This window comes from Glycine soja, chromosome 20 (genome assembly GCF_004193775.1).
Source record: "Glycine soja cultivar W05 chromosome 20, ASM419377v2, whole genome shotgun sequence".
NCBI classification, from domain to species: domain Eukaryota; kingdom Viridiplantae; phylum Streptophyta; class Magnoliopsida; order Fabales; family Fabaceae; genus Glycine; species Glycine soja.
This window is the reverse complement of record NC_041021.1, coordinates 13,053,360-13,069,937: the sequence shown is the minus strand read 5'-3', so window position 1 is coordinate 13,069,937 and position 16,578 is coordinate 13,053,360. Positions and strand designations below refer to the sequence as shown.

General features: G+C 34.7%; 1 long non-coding RNA gene across 1 annotated transcript; it reads right to left on the bottom strand.

Annotated features, from left to right (window-relative positions):
- Positions 1-14,481: 14,481 nt before the first annotated feature.
- On the bottom strand, positions 14,482-15,025 carry LOC114402296. Its single transcript, XR_003664409.1, has 2 exons — positions 14,950-15,025; positions 14,482-14,734 (listed from the first exon to the last, which is right to left on the bottom strand). It is a non-coding gene; the product is annotated as an uncharacterized LOC114402296 (long non-coding RNA).
- Between the last annotated feature and the right edge of the window lie 1,553 nt (positions 15,026-16,578).

Sequence of the window (16,578 nt, the reverse complement as noted above, 5' to 3'; positions counted from 1 at the left end):
CTATTTGTGGAAAACGTCGAAAAAACCGAAGGAAACCGGTCATGAAGAATATTCCAGATTCGGGAGTTGTATTTACGTTTGAGGAAGGTATTAGCATCTCTCACGTTTGTCCCAAAGGACAACAGCCTTAAATTAGAATTGTGTGAAATTGCGTATCTAAACTTTTATTTCTTTTTTATTTTTGAGGTTGACAAAAGCGGGGCTCTTGCTCCTACGTACCCTCTATCGAAGAGGAAATCAGACCTACGTAGTTCTTTCTAAAGGGCGAATCAAGTGATTCTTTTTACTTGGAAGGTGGTCCTTTTAAGGCGTTGGACCTTAAAATGATCCATTTTTACTTGGTGAGAAAAACTGAGATATCGAACCTTAAAATCCTTTTTAGTGATTTTTTGCAGACGAGCTTGACTTTGCGAGTTGATTTTAGCCTTAGTTTCACTTTAGTTATTAGTCAATTCAATCAAGAAAGAGAAATCCCAAAGAGAAACGTCCGATTGATTTTTTTGGTTTATTTTACTAAAAGATATTTTTTTATTATTATATTATTATTTTACCTCCTTTTGGTTTCCAACGTGGTTACGGCATGACCGAACGGTCGGATTTCATTTTAACAGAAATTAACGGATATTACAATTCAAATGATCGGTGGAAATTTATTTTATTTTTTGATTAGGCGAGAAAATGACTTATGCAAATGACTAAAGCACGTCAAAAGGGGGTACGGAAAGTAAATGAAATGAAAAAAAAAGCACGCGAAATAAGTGGGGACCGCTAAGGGTACATAGAATGAATTGAAAAGTTCGATTTCGGGAACTTACCGGTTGAAGACCGAAGAATGACGAACGACGAACAACGGTTGAAAATCTTTGCGAAATCACCCACGGAAACGTTACGGAAGCGCCTCGGCTTGGATTTTCTTCACGGAAACAATTTTCCACACTAATTTTAAGTGATTACGAAGTACCAGAAGGGCTGAACCCCTTTCTCCTTCACTCCTCCCTCTATTTATTGGAAAATAGGGGAGGAGCCTGCCACCCAGCTCGCCCAGGCGAGCCGGGTTGCTTCCTCCAGAAGCAACCGCCTTCTGGAGGAACATCCTGGAAGGCCCAAGTGGGCCTGGTTTCTATTTGCACCCCCTTTTTTACTAAATACACCCCCTTTCCTTTTTTTGTGATTCTTTTTCCGTAATGTTACGAAACTTTACGAATTTCATAACGATATTTGTTTTCTTTCCGTAAGGTTACGGAACCTTACGGGTCATGTAATTACTCTTTTTTTAGCTTTCGGAATGTTACGGAAACTCACAGATTGCGTAACAATACTTCCTTTTGATTTTCGGCATGTCTCGGAACTTCACGCATTATGCAACAAATGGTGCCAAGTACCTCAAAGCGGTCAACCAAAGGTTGCATGCCATCAAACAATAGTCCCCGGACGAAATTAGGGTATGACAGTTGCCTCTGTTTACTTACCTTTTATCGGAGATAAAAGGAAAGCAAAGATAAAACACTAATTTCGTCCGTCTTCGCTCTCTCCGTGATTAGCCTATGATGACCCCCGTCTCTCTTTCTTTTTACTCCACACAACAAAAAACAAACACAAACAAAAGAAAACAATAACATAATATATACATATACACATTTTTGGCGAAGGAACCGATCGGGAAAATAACAAAAAATCATATTTTCCAGTCACCGGAGGCTCCGCGCTTGATAACGGAGGACGCATGAACAGCGCTAGGCAATCAATTCATGGGGCTCCGAATAGGATGGTGGAGGATACACGAACAGCGCTAAGCAATCAATTCGTGCGGCTCCGAACTCAATGGTGGCGGATGCATGAATGACAATCAATTCATGGGGCTCCGGGTAAGATTCGTTGGTGGAAGATGCACGAACAGCGCTAGGCAATCAATTCATGGGGCTCCGGGTAAGATTTGAGGGTGGAGGATGCACGAACAACGCTAGGCAATCAATTCGTGGGGCTCCAGACTCGATGGTGGAGGATGCATGAATGACAATCAATTCATGGGGCTCCGGATAAGATTTGAGGGTGGAGGATAGTCGAACAGTGCTAGGAAATCAATTCGTGGGGCTCTAGACTCGATGGTGGAGGATGCATGAATGACAATCAATTCATGGGGCTTCGGATAAGATTTGAGGGAGGAGGATAAAGGAACAACGCTAGGCAATCAATTCGTGGGGCTCCAGACTCGATGGTGGAGGATGCATGAATGACAATCAATTCATGGGGCTCCGGATAAGATTTGAGGGTGGAGGATAGACGAACAGCGCTAGGCAATCAATTCGTGGGGCTCCAGACTCGATGGTGGAGGATGCATGAATGACAATCAATTCATGGGGCTCCGGATAAGATTTGAGGGTGGAGGATAGACGAACAGCGCTAGGCAATCAATTCGTGGGGCTCCAGACTCGATGGTGGAGGATGCATGAATGACAATCAATTCATGGGGCTCCGGATAAGATTTGAGGGTGGAGGATAGACGAATAGCGCTAGGCAATCAATTTGTGGGGCTCCAAACTCGATGGTGGAGGATGCATGAATGATAATCAATTCATGGGGCTCCGGATAAGATTTGTTGGCAGGACCGAATGGTCCGCCGGGTTTTTTCACCTAAAAAGGCGAACATGCTTTAGCAAGGAAAAATAAATCATTCACGAGAGCACCATATTTTAGAGAAACAATATACTCATTCCAAAAGTAATTTTCCTTGTAACCGAAAATGAAGGGCAGATGTCAACATTTAGCTTTTAAATGAACATTCAGGGGAAACGTCGGGTCAAACTGAAACTGGGAATAAAATCACTCATAGTGTATAAAAACTCACACAGGTAAGTGTTTTACCCTAATCCCAAACCATAGCTGCACCATGACTTTATTTTGCACATGATTTCCTATTGAACCAAAAGATCACACGCACGATCACGGATCAATAGGATTTTTTCGAGGGTAGTGTTTTTGGAGAGGAAGCTGGGTGTTTTCGGTCTTTTCCTCTTTGTTTATGTGGGGCGGGACATCGCCAGTCGGGAGCGACTTTGAATGGCAATCCCAAAGGAAGAACCACTTTAAAAATGGGTTTTCCCTTTGCCGGCGGTTATTTACCTCGCCGAAAATTTATCTGGTCCAAAGATCTCCTATTCTCTTTCTTGCTTTCCTTTATTGATCGGGAATTATTCTATTTTCCTCCGATCTTTTCCTTTTTACTTTCTTCTGATCTTTCTTCTTTGCACAAACTTGGTTTTAGTTTTAGTTTTGAAGATAGGAAAATAAATCTGAAGTGGAAAAGGAGTTCGAAAAAATTATCAAGATTGTAAGGTATGACCGTGGTAGAGAATATTATGGTAAATATGTTGCCACAAAGCAAAATAAGGGACCATTCGCCTTATACTTGCAGGACTATGGAATAGTTCCATAATACACCATGCCTAGGACTCCTGAACAAAATAATGTAACCAAAAGGTGTAACAAAACACTTAAAGACATGATGAGAAGCCTTGAAAACATCCATTTACATCCTGAATAGAGTTCCTAGTAAATTCATTCCCAAAACTCCTTTTGAACTTTGGAGAGGAAGAAAACCTAGCCTAAACCATTTTCGAGTCTAGGGTTGCCCAGTTGAGGTAAAAATTTATAATCCTTCCCAGAAAAAGATAAACCCCAAGGCGAGTCGTTGCTTTTTCATTGGATATTCAGATTGCGCTAAAGGATGCAGGTTCTTTCATCCAAGTAAGGAGAACAAAATTGTAGAGTGCATGAGTGCTAATTTTTTAGAGCTTGATGTAGCGGACCCTGTTATTCCCTTTTATGGCACTGATGTCGAGTCACATGAGATTGTTTCTTTGCCACTACCTATTCCAGTTGTTAGTGTTTCAAATGTTGTTTTGATTGAGACTAGGGTTCAAATTGTCGCAACTAAGACTAGGGTCCCAATTGTTCCAATTAAGACCACAATTGTGACTGGAGATATAGTTGGCTCTCATGCCAATGATATGCTTGATCCTCCTACTATGAATGAGAATGCACAACCAGTTGAGCAAGTTCCATTAAGGAGGACAACTAGATAGAAAAGACCTGTTATTGGTATTCAAGTCTATCTTAGTGAGGATGCATATGACATTGCAGACATTGTTGATCCAAAGAGCTATCATGAAGTTGTTTCTTGCCCTTGGTAAAAAATTTGGAAGCACACAATGATGTAAGCTCCATTGGAGCTTGTAGGCCTAGGATCTTCTTTATCAATGGATTCCTTTGCTTCTTGGAAGATGAATGGCGGTGGAATGGAGAAAGAAGAGAGAGAGGAGACGCCACTTCAAGGAGAAGATGAGTCTAGAAGAAGCTCACCACCATAGGAGGCCATGGATAAGAGCTTGGAGGAAAAACGAGATAAATGAAGGGAGAGGAAGAGAAGAGCACGAAATTTTATGCTCTAAAAGAGCTCTGAAATCTGAAGTTTAATTTTCAAATGATCAAAGTTGAAAAAATGCACACACATAGCCTCTATTTATAGCCTAAGTGTCACACAAATTGGAGGGAAATTTGAATTTCTATTCAAATTTCACTAGAATTTGCAATTGAATTTGTGGAGCCAAATTTTGGAGCCAAAATTTCACTAATTATGATTAGTGAATTTCAGATATGGTTCAGCCCATTAATCCAAGATCAAGTCCAAGATTTTCCATTAAGTGTGCTTAGGTGTCATGAGGCATGTAAAGCATGAAGGACATGCACAAAGTTTAATTGGATTGGGCTTCTCCCAATTCAATTAAATTTATTTCTCAACACACACATCAAATATTCACTTAATGCATGTGAAATTACAAAACTACCCCTAAAACAAAAACTAGTCTAGGTGCCCTAAAATACAAGGGCTAGAAAATCCTACATTTCTGGGGTACCCTACCTACATTATGGAGCCCTAAATACAAGTCCCAAAATTAATGAAACCTTAATCTAATATGTACAAAGATAAGTGGGCTCATACTTAGCCTATGGGCCCAAAATCTACCCTAAGGCTCATGAGAACCCTAGGGCCTTCTTTTGCATCTTTGGCCCAATCTTCTTGGAGTCTTCTATCCAATTCCCTTGGGGGGTAGGATTGAATCACACAATGAATGAAAAGATGCAATCTATGTCACTTAATGTCGTATGGGAGTTAGTTGAGTTGCTTGAGAATTATAAGGCAATTGGTTGTAAATGGGTCTTCAAGACAAAGATGGACTCAAATGATAACATTGAGAGATTTAAGGCTAGACTGGTGGAAAAGGATTTTACACAGAAGGAGGGTGTTGACTTTAAAGAGATGTTTTAGACTGGTGGCAAAGGATTTTACACAGAAGGAGGGTGTTGACTTTAAAGAGATGTTTTCCCCTGTATCGACAAAGGATTCCTTTAGAATCATTGTGGCCCTTATAGCTCACTTTGATTTGGAGTTGCGCCAAATGGATGTGAATACAACTTTTCTGAATGGTGATTTGAGTCAGATAGTATACATGCTTCTAAACTTTTCCTAAAGGTTTTTGTATTAGTGGTAATGAGGACTTCGTATGTAAACTAAAGAGGTTGATTTATGGATTGAAACAAGCTTCTAAGTGGTACCTGAAATTTGATGAAATGGTGACCTCCATGGGATTTACGGAGAATAAGGTTGATCATTGCATATACCTCAAGCACAGTGGGAGCAAATTTATCTTTCTTGTGCTATATGTGGATGATATATTGTTGGCTTCTAATGACCTTGACATGCTACATGAGACAAAGCATATGCTAATGAGATCTTTTGGCATCAAGGATCCTGGTGAGGCCTCTTTTGTGTTGGGGATTCATATTCATAGAGATAGATCATTCCATACACTTGGGTTATCTCAAAAGGCTTACATTAATAGAGTCTTAGAGTGTTCAATATGCAGAAATGTAAACCTGGAGATGTTCCAGTTGTCAAACATGACAAATTCAACAAGGACCAATGTCCCTAGAATGAGATTGAGCAAGCAGAGATGAACGACAGACCTTTTGGGAGTGCTCTAAGCAGCCTCATGTAATTTCTCATGTATTCACTAGACCCAATAATGGTTTCATAATTGGCGTTATTGGTAGATATCAGATGAACCTTGGGAATGATCATTGGATGGCTACTAAGAAAATGATGAGGTACTTCCAAAAGACCAAGTAGTATATGCTGATGTATAGGAGAGTTGACAACTTGGAGGTTATGGGGTACATAGATTCAGATCTTGGTGGATTCTCCAATGATAGGAGATCGACTTCTGGATACATCTTTATAATGGTTGGGGGTGCGATATCCTAGAAGAGTAAGAAACAAACTCTTGTTGCCTCTTCTACTATGCAAGCAGAGTTCATTACTTGTTTTGTGCCGCTACTCATGTTTTTTAGTTGAGGAATTTTGTGATAGGACTTCACATTGTGGACTCCATTGCTAGGCCACTAAAATTTTCTGTGATAACAATGCTATTGTGTTTTATACAAAGAATAATAAGACTTCTAGAGGATCTAAGCACTTGGAGTTGAAGTATCTGACTGTTAGAGATCTTGTCAAAGATGGTTCCATAGTGGTGGATCATGTGGACACAGATTCCATGTTGGTTGATTGCTTGACCAAACACAGATTCCATGTTTTCAAACGACATGTTCAAAACATGGACATCATGAGTTCTTTTGATATTTTTTGTTAGTGGGAGCTTTAGATTTATGTTATTTCCTTTTTTCATGTTGTTGGATCCTTATTTTGAATTTTGGAAAGTGATGTATTGATGACATATAACAATTAATTTGATGAATAAATGATGATATGAATTTCATTATGATACCTTTTGTGTGTGTATGTATCAAATGTGAGATTATTAAAGTGCGGTGTTGTCAAGACCACTATGTCGATGGTCGACACTAGAATTAGAGCTAACGCATAATGATATTAAAACTCAGTGTAGTTAGGATCATTGTCATGGTTATCGACACCGGGATTGGAGCTGAGGCGTGATGGTTTCTTGATAAACCATGTAATTTCTTTGGCTTTCAAGCTCTTGAGAGAAATTGAGGACTAATGTAGAAAATGACGATATGGCTTTTTAATCACATTGGCACATCATTTCTTGCTACATTCCGCATTGATGACTAGTTGACGAAGTCGGTAATATTTGTAATCATGGAAGGTGTTGTATCAATGAGAAATGTAATTATCGCCATGATTCGGTGTTACATGGATTTTGTTGGATGGAGTCTTAATTAGGTGTTGTATCTTGGGATCATTTTGTTTTGTGGCCACATGTTATTAGCCCAAGAGTCATTTTTGAAAATATTTTTTAAAATTAAAAAAGGACAATTAATTTTGCCTAAGTGGGAGAATGTTAGAATTTTCTCATATATTCTTGTGGGTTACAATTAATTCTAATAGTTTGTTTTGTCAAAAACAAGCTAATACTATGATCCATTTGATCATACTTAAGCCCACTAATAATGTGATTAATTGTTTATGGGCTTTGGATACCTAATTCTGATCAATGTGGGAAAACAGTGAGGCCTAACCATTGGGCCCATAATGGGAGGTGCCTGGGTTAATAAATAGCAAGGCTAGATACCCTTTTTGTCATCACGTTATCAAATGCTCTATAAGGTTTGTCCCATTGAAAACTCTAGAATAAGGAGAGTCTAATCAGGTAAAGAAAGACTTAGCTTTTAGGTTTCTACAAGTCCTACTACATATAAACAATTATCATCTTCTTGATCATGTCTTCAACAAGTAAGTCTTTTAAACTCTTATAAATCCGTTCTTGATAAATTTATTTATCTTACATAAAAATGCAATTTCAAACCCAAGTCCTAATATTTAGATTCATATCCATATTTCTTTAACATTTATTAATCAATTTCTAAGACTGAAAATTATGCAGTATGTTCAAAAGACCATAGTGTTAGGAATTTTATAATTCCTAATTAATTAATTAATGTGGGCTAAATATTATATTATAATATTTATATTAGTTATTTACATTTTTTTATGGCTCAATATAAGTGATCTAATTTGGTGAGCCTATTAGATTATCATCAGAAAATTAATATGGGCTTAATAAGCGAAAATCGGTTTGGCCCATTTTGGAATAATGGGAAATGTAACAAGTTAAAAACCTAAAGCACGATTGTGGTCCCCAATACACCAAATAAAAAAAAATTAGTTTCTCCTTTGTCCATCTGAAGAGAAAATGACAGTCCAGAAAGGAATAAGGTGATTTGGTTGAGGAAGATTACCAAACCAATTGCTCCTTATAATTGTTAATTTCGTTGCGTACTATGGATCCAGGTATTCTTCATAACCCCTGTTGATAATCCAACATAATGTGTTCTTAGTGGCTATTGGTATTTTATAAAGATCCCCTAAAATTCCAACAAGTGGTATCAAAGTCATCATCACTGTTAGATTATTGGGAATTAAAGTTGTTTAGTTTGTGTTATACCTATGTTGCACCCTAATTTTATTTCGGGAAACTATATTATGATTGATAAAAAAAATTATCCTGAAAAAAATCTGTTTATTTCTGTGTTATGATCGTAATTTTTTTCGATTGTATAAAAGGACTCTACATTTAATTTACGGGTTTATGCGTACCATTTTTTTTCATGTCCTGTGTGAGTGTATCGATAAAGGCATGAGAATTGAGATAAAGGCATTGTGTATGAGTGTATCGATAACTCCATGTTGGATTTTTTCGAAAGCATGAATTTTATTTTTTTTCATACAAGGTTTCTAAACCTTTTCTTCAAATTCAAAGTCACTAGGTTTTACCTTTACATATTATTGTTGTGTGTGATTTGTTAATCCATTCTTGGATGCCTATATAATGATCATATATATGTACATGGCATTTTTTTTCATGTAAATTGGCTTTCTTTACGTGATTAAGTAAATAAGGCAATTTTTTTGTGGATCCAGGGGATTATAACTTTACATTTTTTGTATGCAAGTTGTGAATTCATCATTGGATGAGCCATTATCAAGTTGTTGTGTACAATGCATTGTTTTCATTTCATATATTATTTTTATATATCGATCCAGTAATAAGGAACTTATATATATATATATATATATATATATATATATATATATATAAAAGGCTATTATTTGACAGAATTTATTGTCAATATTTTAATCATTGCGTTGAGAGTACCAATTAAATTAATTTATTTGTTCAAAGAATATGAATTAATATTGTGTTGGGCATCTTGTGACGACTTTATTGAGTGAACTATCTTGCACATGTCGTGTTATATAAATTTTTTTATAACATGTTGGCTTATTTGTGAGCATGTAATTATTATTTTTTATATTATTATTCAGTTTTTGTTGCTTGTGTTGCAAATGTATATGTTCAAGTGAATTGTCTCCTAATGCTGAATGGGACAAATTTTAAGATTCGGAAGGAATTGTTCTCGGTTGTATGGATTTGGCACTGAGAACGAAACGACCCCACTTCCACTTCAGAGAGACCTCTAACGAGGCAAAAATTAAGAGATGGGACCGTTCAAATTGGATGTGCATTATGATCATGAAGTGCTTTATTCCAAAATTGTTTCGGTACTCTATTTCTTAGGGTGAAAATGAAAAGAAATAAGTAAATTGAACAATACTTTGCCAAAAATGATAAGGCGGAGATGAGTAACCTTTTGGTTAAACTCATCTCCATGAAGTATAGGGGGAAAGGTAATATAAGGGAGAAATGTCTAACTTGGCATCAAAACTGAAAGCACTTAATCTAGAGCTTGGTGAAGACATGCTCGTGCATTTAGTTTTCATCTCACTTCCTGCACACTTTGGGCAATTCAAAGTGAGCTATAACACTTAGAAGGAAATGATCCCTTAATGAGCTTATATCTCATTATATGCAAAAGGAAGAGAGGATGTAGAGAGATAGATCTGAAAGTGCTCATTAGCTCGACCTCTCAGAATAAGAAAAGAAAGAAAACTATGGATGTTGTGTAAGGATCTTCCCAGCAAAAGAAACAAAAGAAAGATGAAGAATTTACCTGCTAGTTGGACACATGAAGAAAAAGTGTCCAAGATATGTTGCATGGCGTGTAAAGAAAGGTAAATCTCTTGCTCTTTGTTCTCAAGTTAATTTAGCTTTTGTACCTAAAGATAATTGGTGGGTGGATTCCGGTAGGTGTAACCATGCATGGTTGCCTATGGAGCCGACTGCTAATTGATGATGAATGATTCGTATTTGTGGGTGACGAGGGTTGTGGTGGAAGCTATAGGAACTTTTAGATTACTGTTGAAAACTAGATTTTATTTGGATTTATTTGAAACTTTTGTTGTAACATCTTTTAGACGGAATTTGATTTCAATTTCTAGTTTGGACAAACTTGGTTTTTCTTGTTCATTTGGAAATAATAAAGCTAATCTCTACTAAAATTCAAATTTGATTGGTTCTGGTTCTCTATATATGCTAGATATTATTTGTTCCTATAATGAAATACGGCAAACTCACCTAGTACAAAACAAAAATTAAATGAGAATTTAACCACCTTATGGCACAAAGGCTTAGGTCATATCTCTAAATAGAGAATTCATAGACTTGTGTCGAGTGAAATTCTTGAACCTTTAGATTTATCAAACTTTGAAGTCTATGTTGAATGCATAAAGGGAAAATGAACAGACATAAGGAAATTAGGTGTCAAAAGAACTAAAGACATCTTGGAACTAATACATACGGAAATTTGTGGTCCTTTTCCAACACCTTCTTGGAATGGGCAACAATATTTTATCTCATTCATAGATGACTACTCTAGATTACCTATATTTAATACATGAGAAGTCTCAATCCCTATACATTTTAAAGAGTTTCAAGGCTGAAATTGAACTTCAACTTGGAAAGAAAATTAAGGTTGTCAAATTTTACCGTGGTGATGAATAATACTATAGCATATATGATGGATCAGAAGAACAACGTCCAAGACCTTTTGCATTTTTTTCTCAAAGAGTGTGGAATTGTTCCGCAATACACTATGCCAAGCAAACCTAACATGAATGGTGTAGTAGAATGATGAAACTGAACTCTTAAGGATATGGTGAGAAGTATGGTTAGCCATTCTTCTTTGCCAAAGTCACTTTGGGGAGACCGTAGCTTACATCCTTAATAGGGTACCAAGTAAAGTAGTTAACAAAACCTCTTATGAACTCTGAACTGGCAAAAGACTAAGCATTAAACACTTGCATATTTGGGGTTGTCTGACTGAGGCATGACCTTATAGACCGCATGAAAGAAATCTAGATTCAAGAACAATTGGTTACTATTTTGTTCGTTATGCCGAACACTCTCGGGGCTATAAGTTTTACGATCCCTCTTTAAGATCCTTTTTTGAAATAGGAAATGCGAGATTTCTTGAGGAAGTTGAGTTTAGGAAGGAAGAGAACATAAAGAATGTTTTCTTTGAGGAAGAACTTGTTATTGACAGTAGTAAAGTCCTCATACCTATTATTGCTCGAGAAACAACTTTAGTAATAGAAAACGATGTTCCAATTATTTTTGATGACATTGTTCTAGAACAAAACAACAATGAGGTTCTCCCTCAAATACCTATACAACAACCTCCAAATCCTCAAGAAGTGTCATTAAGGAGATCTGTTAGAGAGAGGAGAAGTTTAATCCTAGATGATTATATTATCTTTCTCCAAGAACATGAGGATGGCATTGGTTTAATAGAGGATGATCTAATCAACTTCTGTCAAGCTATGCATAGATATAACTCTCAAACTTGGATCGATGTCATGAAGGATGAGATGAAATCTATGCAAGACAATGACATTTGGAATCTTATTGAATTGCCTAAAGGTGTGAAACCTATTGGTTGCAAATGGATATTTTAAACCAAAAGAGATTCAAAGGGCAATTTCGAGAGTTATAAGACTCGTCTAGTTGCTAAAGGTTTTACTCAAAAGGAAGGCATTGACTATAAAGAAACCTTTTTTCCAGTATCTTCAAAGGACTCTTTTAGAACAATAATGACACTAGAAGCTCATTATGATTTAGAGCTACATCAGATGGATGCTAAGACTACGTTTCTAAATAGTGACATTGAATAAACAATTTATATGGTGTAACCAGAAAACGTTGTATCAAGCGACTCAAAGTCTATGGTTTGCAAACTAAATAAATCCATCTATGGTCTGAAACAGGCTTCTTGTCAATGGTATTACAAGTTCCATCAAGTCATTATCTCGTATTATTTTGAGGCAAATGCAGTTGATGATTGTGTTTATCACAAGTTCAGTGGAGTAAATACTTATTTTTGGCATTATATGTCAATGATATATTGCTTGCTAGCAGCAATATAGGCTTCTTTCAAGAGACTAAAAAATTTTTGACGAAAAATTTTGAAATGATAAATCTTGGGGAAGCCTCTTTTGTGTTAGGTATTAAGATACTAAGAGATCGCTCTCAAGGTATCCTAAGGTTGTCACAAGAGAGTTATATTGATAACCTCCTAGATAGATTTGGCATGAAAGATAGTAAATCAGGGGATAACCCGATAGCCGAAGGAGACAAATTTAGTCTCAAACAATGCCCCGGTAATGACCTTGAAAGAACAAAGATGCAAAAGATTTCTTATGCATCAGCAGGAGGAAGTATAATGTACGGTCAAGTTTGCACTTGTCCCAATATAGCATTTGTAGTAGGAGTTTTGGGTAGATATTTGAGTAATCCTAGAATGTAGCATTAGAAAGCAACAAAACATGTGATGCATTACCTGAAGAGAAAAAAAGGATACATGCTCACTTATCAGAAGTCTGAGAATTTGGAGATCATTGGTACTCAGACTTTGATTTTGTTGGATGTCAAGATAGTAAACGCTCCACATCTAGATACATATTTTTGTTGGCTGGAGGAGCTATCTCTTGGAAGTCTGCTAAACAAACTCCCATAGCTTCTTTGACCATGGTCGTTGAGTTCATTGCATGTTTTGAGGCATCCAACCATGGGATATGGCTGAGAAATTTTGTCACTGGTTTGCGTGTGGTTGATGGCATTGAAAGACCATTGAAAATTTATTATGATAATAAATTTGTAGTTCCTTACTCCAACAACAATAGGAGTACAACGAAATCAAACTTTATTGACATCAAGTTTTTGGTTGTTAAAGAAAGAGTTCAGAATAAATATATTTCCATAGAACATTTAAGGACTAATGATATGCTAGCTGACCCACTTACGAAAGGTTTGGTACCTAAAGTTTTTCATGAGCACATTGCTCGTATGGGTGTGGTTCCTTATAGTATCTTGGTTTAGCGGAAGTCTCATTTATGTACTATGTTTTATGTTTTTTAGATATTTGTATAGATTGAATTTTCTATAAAATAAAGTTGAAGTTTATCATTTCATTATGAGCTTGTTTTGTTTGCAATATTTATATTGTGTTTGGATTGATCACTATAAAGAATAAAGTTTAGACTAGTTGGAAATGAACATGAATAAGATCACATTACATGTTATTTTCATGTCAGTTATCCATATTTGATCTATGTGATCAAGTATATGTGATATTGGTGATCATTATAGCTCAATCACGTTGGATAGTGATGAAAATTGCAACGGTTCAGTGTTACTATATAAGATGGACCAGATTATTTAAGGAAAGTCTAAAAGTAAATAACATACGCTTGCACGCCTAAAGACTTTTGCAGTATAAATGGATAAAGTTAATATGAAGGCCAAGTGGGAGATTGTTAGGAATTTTATAATTCCTAATTAATTAACTAATGTGGGTTACATATTATATTATAACATTTATATTAGTTATTTACATTTTTTTATGGCTCAATATAAGTGATCTAATTTGGTGAGTCTATTGGACTATCATTAGAAGATTAATATGGGCTTACAAACTAGTTTGGCCCGATAGGGAATAATGAGAACTCTAACAGGTTAAAAACCTAAAGTACGGTTGTGGTCCTCAATACATCAAATAAAAAAACAGTTTCTCCACTCCTCATCTGAAGAAAAAACGACAGTCCCGTAAGGAATAAGGTGATTTGGTTAAGGAAGATCACCAAACCAATTGCTTCTTATAATTGTTAATTTTGTTGCATACTATGGATATTATTCATAACCTCTTTTAATAATTTAACATAATGTGTTTCTGGTGGTTATTGGTATTTTATAAGGATTCCCTAAAATTCCAACACATAACTCCTCAATAGACTAGTTTTGTCTTGAAAATATTATCAACTTTTAAATACAAATTAACAAGATTAATATCAAATTTAAATAATATGAAAATTAAATACTTTATGTTTCACCTTCTTTTTGGATCTAGTGGTGCTTAAGTTCAACAGTAAAACGACAGTTATGGTTAAAACAGAGGAAACACTTAAAGTTGGTTCAATTTGTAATAAAAAACTTAACATTGATTTTCGCAAGAATAGAACCTAAAACTTGTAATAAGGGAATCTAAATCAGTTGATTAAATAGAGTATGTGAGTGTTGTAAACTCCTAGTATCGTATTCAATTCTTACATATAAAAAAAATTTAAAACTCTGTGCTGTAAGTTACAACCCATGTGTGACTAGCAAGTGCTGCCAGAGCATTACCTTAGCCTTAAACAATCCAGATTCTGAGAAAAGCATATGTATCACATTGAAATGTACTTAAATCTGCAAACCCCATCTTCACAACAGAATAGACAGTCACGCAGATGGCAGCGAGCTAGCTAGCAATAAATTGTAAACTATTAGTTTGTACTTTCTAGCCTTAAGTTTAAACACTTCATTAGATTAACCAAAAAAACAAAAAAGAAACCAACATATATCAGCTATGTAGATCTACCTTAAATTGAAAGAGAATTAATGTAATCTTCTATTATTTCTATTCAGAAGTGAAAAATTGAAAATGGAGGGGAAAAAAAGCCTACTACAAAGTACGAACCCAATCCAACTGCTTGCAACAAAGAAGAAAACACCCATTCTTTATTTTAGCGCAAGAGCTTCTTGGGTGCAAACTCTGTCATTTATGTTCCTTAAAAGTTATGCAAAGTCTAGTCTCCGATTATAACGCCCTTTCAAGCTGAGTACTTTCCAAACTAGTGCCAGCAATGCAGTATTTTTTAAAGGTTGACTATGCATTGACCTGGTTTGCCGTTAGTTTTAATCCGTCTTAATCGCACTTTTCATCCCTAATTTTATATTTTTGTGAATTTTACGAACAAATTAATTTTTACCATATTTCAATCTAATTTTAAAGAAACCTACAAATTTTACCCCTATCATAATTGCAATTTTTGTTCCAATTTTTTAAACAAATTTTACACCTAACTTCTTAATTTTTAGTTAATTTTATCCTTAACTTTTTACTTTTTTTTACAAATTTTACCTCCCACTTTTAAGTTTATTGATAGATAAATGACAAAAATTAAAATTGTCAAGTTTCTTGAAAAGTTGAGATAAAATATGTTAAATTAATTTAGAATGTAATGTTTATAGTCTCACATATAAAATAGTTTTATATCGTCATTTAATCATAAAATGTTATTTGAATTTCTTAATTATTTTAAAAATCATGAAATGTATCATACATAATAATTATGATTGGATGGATGACTTTGTAAAAATAATCTCATTAATTTATTAAAGGTAAAATTTAGTAAAAGTTAAAAAGTAAAGAGTAAAACAAAATGCAATTAAGCATTTTATTTTTATCTTTTAACACTCAATTTGTTTGGTTTCACTTTTATGATACTTGCTTATGAGAAGTTTCATCTCAAGTCCTTGTTAGGTCATCAGGTCGTGGCCTACGATATTCCCTTTCTCCAATTGTTGTTCTTGAATCTCACGAACACCCGTGTACCAAATCATCAATTAATAATATTTTAATAAACATACCTAAGTTTTTTTTTTTGAGAAAAAGACACCTAAGTTAAATTAAGAAAAAAATTGCATTAAACACATGTTTCTGTAAGAAATTATGTTTAATCTTTTATAATTACGGATACATATTATATTAGTCTCAAGATCAATTAGTCTCAATGAAAATGATGAATAATAATCTATAGTTAAACTTAAACTAATATATGACTTTCATATTATCATTGAATGTGTCTCACTAAATTTATCAAAAAATAATTTGAATTTTCAATATTAGGTAAAACTTTTTAATATAAAAAATTCTTGCTAAACAATGTATTTAAAAATTATAGAAGAACACATTTTTGTATCTTTCAATAAAATATTTTTTCCTTTTTACTCTTTTAATGGGTTAACATTTGCCAAAAAATTAATAATACATTTATTCTCTTTTATTTGTTTATTTTAAAAGATAATATATAACTTAGAGAACAAAATTAATATATCCGTTTATATTAAAATTACTTTTTAACTTCTTCATATGAATATAATATTCATTTTTAATCATTTTTCTTTCATTCATTATAAATGTATAAAAAAATTAAATAAAAATAATAATGTAATTAATATTATTTCTAAATAGTTTAGAAAATCATTCTAAATGAATAAAGAGAAACAAAAATAATATTATGTAACAAGGAGTTACTCTTTTGAT